Source organism: Carcharodon carcharias, chromosome 1 (assembly GCF_017639515.1).
Source record: "Carcharodon carcharias isolate sCarCar2 chromosome 1, sCarCar2.pri, whole genome shotgun sequence".
NCBI classification, from domain to species: Eukaryota; Metazoa; Chordata; class Chondrichthyes; order Lamniformes; family Lamnidae; genus Carcharodon; species Carcharodon carcharias.
Genome location: NC_054467.1, coordinates 166431617 through 166444802, shown reverse-complemented (window position 1 = coordinate 166444802; position 13186 = coordinate 166431617).

Below are 13186 nucleotides of genomic sequence, written 5' to 3'. Positions count from 1 at the left end.
AGAAACTGAGGCAGCAGCAGAAACAGGAGCAGCAGCAGAAACAGAGGCAGCAACAGAAATAGAAGCAGCAGAATCAAGAGCAGCAGCAGAAACAGGAGCGGCAGCAGAAACAGGAGCAGCAGCAGAAACAAGAGCGGCAGCAGAAACAGGAGCGGCAGCAGAAACAGGAGCAGCTACAGAAACAGGAACGGCAGCAGAAACAGGAGCGTCAGCAGAAACAGGAGAAGCAGCAGAAACAAGAGCTGCAGCAGAAACAGGAGTGGCAACAGAATCAGAGACAGCAGCAGAAACAGTAGCAGCAGAAACAGAAGCAGCAGCAGAAACAGCAGCAGCATAAACAGCAGCAGCAGAAACAGAGGCAGCAGAAACAGAAGCAGCAGCAGAAACAGGAGCAGCAGAAACATAAGCAGCTGCAGAAACAGAAGCAGTAGCAGAAACAGGAGCAGCAAAAACTGAAGCCGCAGAAATAGAAGCAGCAGAAACAGAAAGAGCAGAAACATAAGCAGCAGCAGAAACAGAAGTAGCAGCAGAAACAGAAACAGCAGCAGAAACAGCAGCAGCAGCAGATAGAGGAGCAGCAGCAGAAACAGGAGCAGCAGCAGAAACAGAAGCAGCAGCAGAAACAAGAGCGGCAGCAGAAACAGGAGCAGCAGCGCAAACAAGAGCGGCAGCAGAAACCGGAGCGGCAGCAGAAACAGGAGTGGCAGCAGAAAAAGGAGTGGCAGCAGAAACAGAAACAGCAGCAGAAACAGTAGCAGCAGAAACAGGGGAACCAGGAGAAACATGAGCGGCAGCAGAAACAGAAGCAGCAGCAGAAAAAGTAGCAGCAGAAACAGGAGCGGCAGCAGAAAAAGAAGCAGCAGCAGAAAAGGTAGCAGCAAAAACAGGAGCAGCAGCAGAAACAGGGCCGGCAGCAGAAACAGGAGCGGTAGCAGAAACAGGAGCAGCAGCAGAAACTGGAACGGCAGCAGAAACAGGAGCCGCAGCAGAAACAGAAGCAGCAGCAGAAACAGTAGCAGCAGAAACACGAGCAGCAGCAGAAACAGGAGCGGCAGCAGAAACGTTATCAGCAGCAGAAACAGAGCAGCAGAAACAAGAGCAGCAGCAGAAACAGCAAATGCAAAAACAGAAGCAGCAGAAACAAAAGCCACAGCAGAAACAGAAGCAGCAGAAACAGAAGCAGCTGCAAAACAGTAGCAGCAGCAGAAACAGCAGTAGCATAAATAGAAGTAGCAGCAGAAACAGCAGCAGCAGAAACAGAATCAGCTGCTGAAACAGGAGCAAAGGCAGAAACAGCAGTAGCAGAAACAGAAGCAGCAGCAGAAACAGAAGCAGCAGCAGAAAGAGTACCAGCAAAAACAGGAGCAGCAGCAGAAACAGAAGCAGCAGAAACAGCAGCAGAAACAGGATCAGCAGCAGAAACCGAGGCAGCAACAGAAATAGAAGCAGCAGAAACAAGAGCAGCAGCAGAAACAGGAGCGGCAGCAGAAACAGGAGCAGCTACAGAAACAGGAATGGCAGCAGAAACAGGAGCAGCAGCAGAAACAGGAACGGCAGCAGGAACAGGAGCCGCAGCAGAAACAGGAGCAGCAGCAGAATCAGGAGCAGCAGCAGAAACAGGAGTGGCAGCAGAAACAGAAGCAGCAGCAGAAACAGGAGCGGCAGCAAGAACAGGTGCGGCAGCAGAAACCGGAGCAGCAGCAGAAACAGGAGCGGCAGCGGAAACAGGAGCAGCAGCATATTCAGGAGCGTTAGCAGAAACAGAAGCAGCAGCAGAAACAGTAGCAGCAGAAACAGCAGCAGGAGAAACAGAAGCAGCTGCAGAAAAAGAAGCAGCTGCAGAAACAGGAGCATCAGCAGAAACAGAAGCAGCAGCAGCAACAGAAGCAGCAGAAACAGAATCAGCATCAGAAACAGAAGCAGCAGAAACATAAGCAGCAGCAGAAACAGAAGCAGCAGCAGAAACAGAAGCAGGAACACAAATAGAAGCAGCAGAAACAAGAGCAGCAGCAGAAACAGAGACAGCAGCAGAAATAGAAACAGCAGAAACAAGAGCAGCAGTGGAAACAGCAGCAGCAGAGACAGCAGCATTAGAAATAGAAGCAGCTGCAGAAACAGAAGCAGCAGCAGAAACTGCAGCAACAGAAACAGCAGCAGCAGAAACAGAGGCAGCAGAAACATAAGCAGCTGCAGAAACAGAAGCAGTAGCAGAACCAGCAGCAGCAGAAACAGAAGCAGCAGCAGCAGAAACAGAAGCAGCAGAAACATAAGCAGCTGCAGAAACAGAATCAGTAGAAGAAACAGCAGCAGCAGAAACAGCAGCAGCAGAAACAGAACCAGCTGCAAAAACAGGAGCAGCAGCAGAAACAGGAGCAGCAGCAGAAACAGGAACGGCAGCAGAAACAGGAGCCGCAGCAGAAACAGGAGCAGCAGCAGAATCAGGAGCAGCAGCAGAAACAGGAGCGGCAGAAACAGAAGCAGCAGCATAAACAGGAGCGGCAGCAGAAACAGGAGCAGCAGAAACAGAAGCAGCAGCAGAAACAGGAGCAGCAGCAGAAACAGGAGCGGCAGCAGAAACAAGAGCGGCAGCAGAAATAGGAGCGGCAGCAGAAACAGGAGCATCTACAGAAACAGGAACGGCAGCAGAAAGGGAGCAGGATACAACCCGGAAGAAGAAGCAGAAACAGGAGCGGCAGCAGAAAAAGGAATGGCAGCAGAAACAGAAGCAGCAGCAGAAACAGAAGCAGCAGCAGAAACATGAGCAGCCGCAGAAACAGCAGCAGCGGCAGAAACAGGTGTGGCAGCAGAAACAGAAGAAGCAGCAGAAACAGGAGCAGCAGCAGAAACAGAAACAGCAGCAGAATCAGGTGCAGCAGCAGAAACAGAGGCAGCAACAGAAATAGAAGCAGCAGAAACAAGAGCAGCAGCAGAAACAGGAGCAGCAGCAGAAACAGAAGCAGCAGCAGAAACAAGAGCGGCAGCAGAAACAGGAGCAGCAGCAGAAGCAAGAGCGGCAGCAGAAACCGGAGCGGCAGCAGAAACAGGAGCAGCTACAGAAACAGGAACGGCAGCAGAAACAGGAGCGGCAGCAGAAACAGAAGAAGCAGCAGAAACAGGAGTGGCAGCAGAAAAAGGAGTGGCAGCAGAAACAGAAACAGCAGCAGAAACAGTAGCAGCAGAAACAGGGGAAGCAGGAGAAACATGAGCGGCAGCAGAAACAGAAGCAGCAGCAGAAAAAGTAGCAGCAGAAACAGGAGCGGCAGCAGAAAAGGAAGCCGCAGCAGAAACAGAAGCTGCAGAAACAGAAGCAGCAGCAGAAACAGCAACTGCAGAAACAGCAGCAGCAGAAACAGCAACCGCAGAAACAGCAGCAGCAGAAACAGAAGCAGCTGCAGAAACAGGAGCAGCAGCAGAAACAGCAGCAGCAGAAACAGAAGCAGCTGCTGAAACAGGAGCAGAGGCAGAAACAGCAGTAGCAGAAACAGAAGCAGCAGCAGAAACAAGAGCAGCAGCAGAAATTGTAGCAGCAAAAACAGGAGCGGCAGCAGAACCAGAATCAGCAGCAGAAACTGAGGCAGCAGCAGAAAAAGGAGAGGCAGCAGAAACAGACGTAGCAGAAACAGCAGCAGAAACAGGATCAGCAGCAGAAACCGAGCAGCAACAGAAATAGAAGCAGCAGAAACAAGAGCAGCAGCAGAAACAGGAGCGGCAGCAGAAACAGGAGCAGCAGCAGAAACAAGAGCGGCAGCAGAAACAGGAGCGGCAGCAGAAACAGGAGCAGCTACAGAAACAGGAACGGCAGCAGAAACAGGAGCGGCAGCAGAAACAGAAGAAGCAGCAGAAACAGGAGTGGCAGCAGAAAAAGGAGTGGCAGCAGAAACAGAAACAGCAGCAGAAACAGTAGCAGCAGAAACAGGGGAAGCAGCAGAAACATGAGCGGCAGCAGAAACAGAAGCAGCAGCAGAAAAAGTAGCAGCAGAAACAGAGGCAGCAGCAGATTCAGAAGCAGCAGCAGAAACAGGAACGGCAGCAGAAACAGGAGTGGCAGCAGAAACAGAAGCAACAGCAGAAACAGTAGCAGCAGAAACAGGAGCAGCAGCAGAATCAGGAGCGGCAGCAGAAACAGGAGTGGCAGCAGAAACAGAAGCAGCAGAAGAAAATGTAGCAGCAGAAACAGGAGCAGCAGCAGAAACAGGGCCAGCAGCAAAAACAGGAGCGGCAGCAGAAACAGGAGCAGCAGCAGAAACAGGAACGGCAGCAGGAACAGGAGCCGCAGCAGAAACAGGAGCAGCAGCAGAATCAGGAGCAGCAGCAGAAACAGGAGTGGCAGCAGAAACAGAAGCAGCAGCAGAAACAGGAGCGGCAGCAAGAACAGGTGCGGCAGCAGAAACCGGAGCAGCAGCAGAAACAGGAGCGGCAGCGGAAACAGGAGCAGCAGCATATTCAGGAGCGTTAGCAGAAACAGAAGCAGCAGCAGAAACAGTAGCAGCAGAAACAGCAGCAGGAGAAACAGAAGCAGCTGCAGAAACAGGAGCAGCAGCAGAAACAGCAGTAGCAGAAACAGAAGCTGCAGCAGAACCAAGAGCAGCAGCAGAAATAGTAGCAGCAAAAACAGGAGCGGCAGCAGAACCTGAATCAGCAGCAGAAACCGAGGCAGCAGCGGAAACAGGAGCGGCAGCAGAAACAGGAGCAGCAGCAGAAAAAGAGGCAGGAACAGAAATAGAAGCAGCAGAAACAAGAGCAGCAGCAGAAACAGCAGCAGAAGAGACAGCAGCATTAGAAATAGAAGCAGCTGCAGAAACAGAAGCAGCAGCAGAAACTGCAGCAGCAGAAACAGCAGCAGCAGAAGCAGAGGCAGCAGAAACAGAAGCAGCAGCAGAAACAGAAGCAGAAGAAACATAAGCAGCTGCAAAACAGAAGCAGTAGCAGAACCAGCAGCAGCAGAAACAGAAGCAGCAGAAACAGAAGCAGTAGTAGCAGAAATAGAAGCAGCAGAAACAGAAGCAGCAGCAGAATCAGCAGTTGCAGAAACAGCAGCAGCAGAAACAGCAGCAGCAGAAACAGAAACAGCTGCAGAAAAAGGAGCAGCAGCAGAAACAGCAGTAGCAGAAACAGAAGCAGCAGCAGTAACAAGAGCAGCAGCATAAATAGTAGCAGCAAAAACAGAAGCAGCAGACGAAACAGAATCAGCAGGAACTGAATCTGCAGCAGAAACAGAAGCAGAAGCAGAAACAGAAGCAGAAGAAACAGAATCAGCAGCAGAAAAAGAAGCAACAGCAGAAACAGAATCAGCAGCGGAAAAAGAAGCAGCAGCAGAAACAGGAGCAACAGCAGAAACAGAAGCAGCAGCAGAAATAGAATCAGCAGCAGAGAATGAAGCATCAACAGAAACAGGAGCAACAGCAGAAACAGAAGCAGCAGCTGAAACAGAAGCAACAGAAACAAAATCAGCAGCAGAAACAGAAGCAGCAGCAGAAACATGAACAGCAGCAGAGTCAGCAGCAGCAGCAGAAACGGAATCAGCAGCAGAAACAGAAGCAGCAGAAACATAAGCAGCAGCAGAAACAGAAGCAGCAGCAGAAACAGAAGCAGGAACACAAATAGAAGCAGCAGAAACAAGAGCAGCAGCAGAAACAGAGACAGCAGCAGAAATAGAAACAGCAGAAACAAGAGCAGCAGTGGAAACAGCAGCAGCAGAGACAGCAGCATTAGAAATAGAAGCAGCTGCAGAAACAGAAGCAGCAGCAGAAACTGCAGCAACAGAAACAGCAGCAGCAGAAACAGAGGCAGCAGAAACATAAGCAGCTGCAGAAACAGAAGCAGTAGCAGAACCAGCAGCAGCAGAAACAGAAGCAGCAGCAGCAGAAACAGAAGCAGCAGAAACATAAGCAGCTGCAGAAACAGAATCAGTAGAAGAAACAGCAGCAGCAGAAACAGCAGCAGCAGAAACAGAACCAGCTGCAAAAACAGGAGCAGCAGCAGAAACAGCAGTAGCAGAAGCAGAAGCAGCAGCAGAAACAAGAGCAGCAGCAGAAATAGTAGCAGCAAAAACAGGAGCGGCAGCAGAACTCGAATCAGCAGCAGAAACTGAGGCAGCAGCAGAAACAGGAGCAGCAGCAGAAACAGAGGCAGCAACAGAAATAGAAGCAGCAGAATCAAGAGCAGCAGCAGAAACAGGAGCGGCAGCAGAAACAGGAGCAGCAGCAGAAACAAGAGCGGCAGCAGAAACAGGAGCGGCAGCAGAAACAAGAGCTGCAGCAGAAACAGGAGTGGCAACAGAATCAGAGACAGCAGCAGAAACAGTAGCAGCAGAAACAGAAGCAGCAGCAGAAACAGCAGCAGCATAAACAGCAGCAGCAGAAACAGAGGCAGCAGAAACAGAAGCAGCAGCAGAAACAGGAGCAGCAGAAACATAAGCAGCTGCAGAAACAGAAGCAGTAGCAGAAACAGGAGCAGCAAAAACTGAAGCCGCAGAAATAGAAGCAGCAGAAACAGAAAGAGCAGAAACATAAGCAGCAGCAGAAACAGAAGTAGCAGCAGAAACAGAAACAGCAGCAGAAACAGCAGCAGCAGCAGATAGAGGAGCAGCAGCAGAAACAGGAGCAGCAGCAGAAACAGAAGCAGCAGCAGAAACAAGAGCGGCAGCAGAAACAGGAGCAGCAGCGCAAACAAGAGCGGCAGCAGAAACCGGAGCGGCAGCAGAAACAGGAGTGGCAGCAGAAAAAGGAGTGGCAGCAGAAACAGAAACAGCAGCAGAAACAGTAGCAGCAGAAACAGGGGAACCAGGAGAAACATGAGCGGCAGCAGAAACAGAAGCAGCAGCAGAAAAAGTAGCAGCAGAAACAGGAGCGGCAGCAGAAAAAGAAGCAGCAGCAGAAAAGGTAGCAGCAAAAACAGGAGCAGCAGCAGAAACAGGGCCGGCAGCAGAAACAGGAGCGGTAGCAGAAACAGGAGCAGCAGCAGAAACTGGAACGGCAGCAGAAACAGGAGCCGCAGCAGAAACAGAAGCAGCAGCAGAAACAGTAGCAGCAGAAACACGAGCAGCAGCAGAAACAGGAGCGGCAGCAGAAACGTTATCAGCAGCAGAAACAGAGCAGCAGAAACAAGAGCAGCAGCAGAAACAGCAAATGCAAAAACAGAAGCAGCAGAAACAAAAGCCACAGCAGAAACAGAAGCAGCAGAAACAGAAGCAGCTGCAAAACAGTAGCAGCAGCAGAAACAGCAGTAGCATAAATAGAAGCAGCAGCAGAAACAGAATCAGCTGCTGAAACAGGAGCAAAGGCAGAAACAGCAGTAGCAGAAACAGAAGCAGCAGCAGAAACAGAAGCAGCAGCAGAAAGAGTACCAGCAAAAACAGGAGCAGCAGCAGAAACAGAAGCAGCAGAAACAGCAGCAGAAACAGGATCAGCAGCAGAAACCGAGGCAGCAACAGAAATAGAAGCAGCAGAAACAAGAGCAGCAGCAGAAACAGGAGCGGCAGCAGAAACAGGAGCGGCAGCAGAAACAAGAGCGGCAGCAGAAATAGGAGCGGCAGCAGAAACAGGGGCATCTACAGAAACAGGAACGGCAGCAGAAAGGGAGCAGTATATGAACCGGAAGAAGCAGCAGAAACAGGAGCGGCAGCAGAAAAAGGAATGGCAGCAGAAACATAAACAGCAGCAGAAACATTAGCAGCAGAAACAGAAGCAGCAGCAGAAACAGAAGCAGCGGCAGAAACAGGTGCAACAGCAGAAACAGAAGAAGCAGCAGGAACAGGAGCAGCAGCATAAACAGAAACAGCAGCAGAAACAGGTGCAGCAGTAGAAACAGAGGCAGCAACAGAAATAGAACCAGCAGAAACAGGAGCAGCAGCAGAAACAGAGGCAGCAACAGAAATAGAAGCAGCTGAAACAGGAGCAGCAGCAGAAACAGAAGCAGCAGCAGAAACAAGAGCGGCAGCAGAAACAGGAGCGGCAGCAGAAACAGGAGCAGCAGCAGAAACAGAAACAGCAGCAGAAACAGGTGCAGCAGCAGAAACAGAGGCAGCAACAGAAATAGAAGCAGCAGAAACAAGAGCAGCAGCAGAAACAGGAGCAGCAGCAGAAACAGAGCAGCAGCAGAAACAGGAGCAGCAGCAGAAACTGGAACGGCAGCAGAAAAAGGAGCGCCAGCAGAAACGGAAGCCGCAGCAGAAACAGAAGCTGCAGAAACAGAAGCAGCAGCAGAAACAGCAACCGCAGAAACAGCAGCAGCAGAAACAGAAGCAGCTGCAGAAACAGGAGCAGCAGCAGAAACAGCAGTAGCAGAAACAGAAGCAGCTGCTGAAACAGGTGCAGAGGCAGAAACAGCAGTAGCAGAAACAGAAGCAGCAGCAGAAACAAGAGCAGCAGCAGAAATAGTGGCAGCAAAAACAGGAGCGGAAGCAGAACCAGAATCAGCAGCAGAAACTGAGGCAGCAGCAGAAAAAGGAGCGGCAGCAGAAACAGGAGCAGCAGCAGAAACAAGAGCGGCAGCAGAAACAGGAGCGGCAGCAGAAACAGAAGAAGCAGCAGAAACAGGAGTGGCAGCAGAAAAAGGAATGGCAGCAGAAACAGAAACAGCAGCAGAAACAGTAGCAGCAGAAACAGGGGAAGCAGCAGAAACATGAGCGGCAGCAGAAACAGAAGCAGCAGCAGAAAAAGTAGCAGCAGAAACAGAGGCAGCAGCAGATTCAGAAGAAGCAGCAGAAACAGGAGCGGCAGCAGAAACAGGAGTGGCAGCAGAAACAGAAGCAGCAGAAACAGGAGCAGCAGCAGAATCAGGAGCGGCAGCAGAAACAGGAGTGGCAGCAGAAACAGAAGCAGCAGAAGAACATGAAGCAGCAGAAACAGGAGCAGCAGCAGAAACAGGGCCGGCAGCAAAAACAGGAGCGGCAGCAGAAACAGGAGCAGCAGCAGAAACAGAAACGGCAGCAGAAACAGGAGCCGCAGCAGAAACAGGAGCAGCAGCAGAATCAGGAGCAGCAGCAGAAACAGGAGCGGCAGAAACAGAAGCAGCTTCAGAAACAGGAGCGGCAGTAGAAACAGGAGCGGCAGAAACAGAAGCAGCAGCAGAAACAGGAGCGGCAGCAGAAACAGGAGCGGCAGCAGAAACAAGAGCGGCAGCAGAAATAGGAGCGGCAGCAGAAACAGGAGCATCTACAGAAACAGGAACGGCAGCAGAAAGGGAGCAGGATACGAACCGGAAGAAGAAGCAGAAACAGGAGCGGCAGCAGAAAAAGGAATGGCAGCAGAAACATAAACAGCAGCAGAAACATTAGCCGCAGAAACAGAAGCAGCAGCAGAAACATGAGCAGCCGCAGAATCAGCAGCAGCGGCAGAAACAGGTGTGGCAGCAGAAACAGAAGAAGCAGCAGAAACAGGAGCAGCAGCAGAAACAGAAACAGCAGCAGAAACAGGTGCAGCAGCAGAAACAGAGGCAGCAACAGAAATAGAAGCAGCAGAAACAAGAGCAGCAGCAGAAACAGGAGCAGCAGCAGAAACAGAAGCAGCAGCAGAAACAAGAGCGGCAGCAGAAACAGGAGCAGCAGCGCAAACAAGAGCGGCAGCAGAAACCGGAGCGGCAGCAGAAACAGGAGTGGCAGCAGAAAAAGGAGTGGCAGCAGAAACAGAAACAGCAGCAGAAACAGTAGCAGCAGAAACAGGGGAACCAGGAGAAACATGAGCGGCAGCAGAAACAGAAGCAGCAGCAGAAAAAGTAGCAGCAGAAACAGGAGCGGCAGCAGAAAAAGAAGCTGCAGCAGAAACAGAAGCTGCAGAAACAGAAGCAGCAGCAGAAACAGCAACTGCAGAAACAGCAGCAGCAGAAACAGCAGCCGCAGAAACAGCAGCAGCAGAAACAGAAGCAGCTGCAGAAACAGGAGCAGCAGCAGAAACAGCAGCAGCAGAAACAGAAGCAGCTGCTGAAACAGGAGCAGAGGCAGAAACAGCAGTAGCAGAAACAGAAGCAGCAGCAGAATCAAGAGCAGCAGCAGAAATAGTAGCAGCAAAGACAGGAGCGGCAGCAGAAACAGACGCAGCAGAAACAGCAGCAGAAACAGGATCAGCAGCAGAAACCGAGGCAGCAACAGAAATAGAAGCAGCAGAAACAAGAGCAGCAGCAGAAACAGGAGCGGCAGCAGAAACAGGAGCAGCAGCAGAAACAAGAGCGGCAGCAGAAACAGGAGCGGCAGCAGAAACAGGAGCAGCTACAGAAACAGGAACGGCAGCAGAAACAGGAGCGGCAGCAGAAACAGAAGAAGCAGCAGAAACAGGAGTGGCAGCAGAAAAAGGAGTGGCAGCAGAAACAGAAACAGCAGCAGAAACAGTAGCAGCAGAAACAGGGGAAGCAGCAGAAACATGAGCGGCAGCAGAAACAGAAGCAGCAGCAGAAAAAGTAGCAGCAGAAACAGAGGCAGCAGCAGATTCAGAAGCAGCAGCAGAAACAGGAACGGCAGCAGAAACAGGAGTGGCAGCAGAAACAGAAGCAACAGCAGAAACAGTAGCAGCAGAAACAGGAGCAGCAGCAGAATCAGGAGCGGCAGCAGAAACAGGAGTGGCAGCAGAAACAGAAGCAGCAGAAGAAAATGTAGCAGCAGAAACAGGAGCGGCAGCAGAAACAGGGCCGGCAGCAAAATCAGGAGCGGCAGCAGAAACAGGAGCAACAGCAGAAACAGGAACGGCAGCAGGAACAGGAGCCGCAGCAGAAACAGGAGCAGCAGCAGAATCAGGAGCAGCAGCAGAAACAGGAGTGGCAGCAGAAACAGAAGCAGCAGCAGAAACAGTAGCAGCAGAAACACGAGCAGCAGCAGAAACAGGAGCGGCAGCAGAAACATTATCAGCAGCAGAAACAGTAGCAGCAGAAACAAGAGCAGCAGCAGAAACAGAGGCAGCAGCAGAAATAGAAGCAGCAGAAACAAGAGCAGCAGCAGAAACAGCAACAGCAAAAACAGAAGCAGCAGAAACAAAAGCCGCAGCAGAAACAGAAGCAGCAGAAACAAGAGCAGCAGCAGAAACAGGAGCGGAAGCAGAAACAGGAGCGGCAGCAGAAACAAAAGCAGCAGAAGAACATGAAGCAGCAGAAACAGGAGCAGCAGCAGAAACAGGGCCGGCAGCAAAAACAGGAGCGGCAGCAGAAACAGGAGCAGCAGCAGAAACAGAAACGGCAGCAGAAACAGGAGCCGCAGCAGAAACAGGAGCAGCAGCAGAATCAGGAGCAGCAGCAGAAACAGGAGCGGCAGAAACAGAAGCAGCTTCAGAAACAGGAGCGGCAGTAGAAACAGGAGCGGCAGAAACAGAAGCAGCAGCAGAAACAGGAGCGGCAGCAGAAACAGGAGCGGCAGCAGAAACAAGAGCGGCAGCAGAAATAGGAGCGGCAGCAGAAACAGGAGCATCTACAGAAACAGGAACGGCAGCAGAAAGGGAGCAGGATACGAACCGGAAGAAGAAGCAGAAACAGGAGCGGCAGCAGAAAAAGGAATGGCAGCAGAAACATAAACAGCAGCAGAAACATTAGCAGCAGAAACAGAAGCAGCAGCAGAAACATGAGCAGCCGCAGAATCAGCAGCAGCGGCAGAAACAGGTGTGGCAGCAGAAACAGAAGAAGCAGCAGAAACAGGAGCAGCAGCAGAAACAGAAACAGCAGCAGAAACAGGTGCAGCAGCAGAAACAGAGGCAGCAACAGAAATAGAAGCAGCAGAAACAAGAGCTGCAGCAGAAACAGGAGCAGCAGCAGAAACAGAAGCAGCAGCAGAAACAAGAGCGGCAGCAGAAACAGGAGCAGCAGCGCAAACAAGAGCGGCAGCAGAAACCGGAGCGGCAGCAGAAACAGGAGTGGCAGCAGAAAAAGGAGTGGCAGCAGAAACAGAAACAGCAGCAGAAACAGTAGCAGCAGAAACAGGGGCAGCAGGAGAAACATGAGCGGCAGCAGAAACAGAAGCAGCAGCAGAAAAAGTAGCAGCAGAAACAGGAGCGGCAGCAGAAAAAGAAGCTGCAGCAGAAACAGAAGCTGCAGAAACAGAAGCAGCAGCAGAAACAGCAACTGCAGAAACAGCAGCAGCAGAAACAGCAACCGCAGAAACAGCAGCAGCAGAAACAGAAGCAGCTGCAGAAACAGGAGCAGCAGCAGAAACAGCAGCAGAAACAGAAGCAGCTGCTGAAACAGGAGCAGAGGCAGAAACAGCAGTAGCAGAAACAGAAGCAGCAGCAGAATCAAGAGCAGCAGCAGAAATAGTAGCAGCAAAAACAGGAGCGGCAGCAGAAACAGACGCAGCAGAAACAGCAGCAGAAACAGGATCAGCAGCAGAAACCGAGGCAGCAACAGAAATAGAAGCAGCAGAAACAAGAGCAGCAGCAGAAACAGGAGCGGCAGCAGAAACAGGAGCAGCAGCAGAAACAAGAGCGGCAGCAGAAACAGGAGCGGCAGCAGAAACAGGAGCAGCTACAGAAACAGGAACGGCAGCAGAAACAGGAGCGGCAGCAGAAACAGAAGAAGCAGCAGAAACAGGAGTGGCAGCAGAAAAAGGAGTGGCAGCAGAAACAGAAACAGCAGCAGAAACAGTAGCAGCAGAAACAGGGGAAGCAGCAGAAACATGAGCGGCAGCAAAAACAGAAGCAGCAGCAGAAAAAGTAGCAGCAGAAACAGAGGCAGCAGCAGATTCAGAAGCAGCAGCAGAAACAGGAACGGCAGCAGAAACAGGAGTGGCAGCAGAAACAGAAGCAACAGCAGAAACAGTAGCAGCAGAAACAGGAGCAGCAGCAGAATCAGGAGCGGCAGCAGAAACAGGAGTGGCAGCAGAAACAGAAGCAGCAGAAGAAAATGTAGCAGCAGAAACAGGAGCGGCAGCAGAAACAGGGCCGGCAGCAAAATCAGGAGCGGCAGCAGAAACAGGAGCAACAGCAGAAACAGGAACGGCAGCAGGAACAGGAGCCGCAGCAGAAACAGGAGCAGCAGCAGAATCAGGAGCAGCAGCAGAAACAGGAGTGGCAGCAGAAACAGAAGCAGCAGCAGAAACAGTAGCAGCAGAAACACGAGCAGCAGCAGAAACAGGAGCGGCAGCAGAAACATTATCAGCAGCAGAAACAGTAGCAGCAGAAACAAGAGCAGCAGCAGAAACAGAGGCAGCAGCAGAAATAGAAGCAGCAGAAACAAGAGCAGCAGCAGAAACAGCAACAGCAAAAACAGAAGCAGC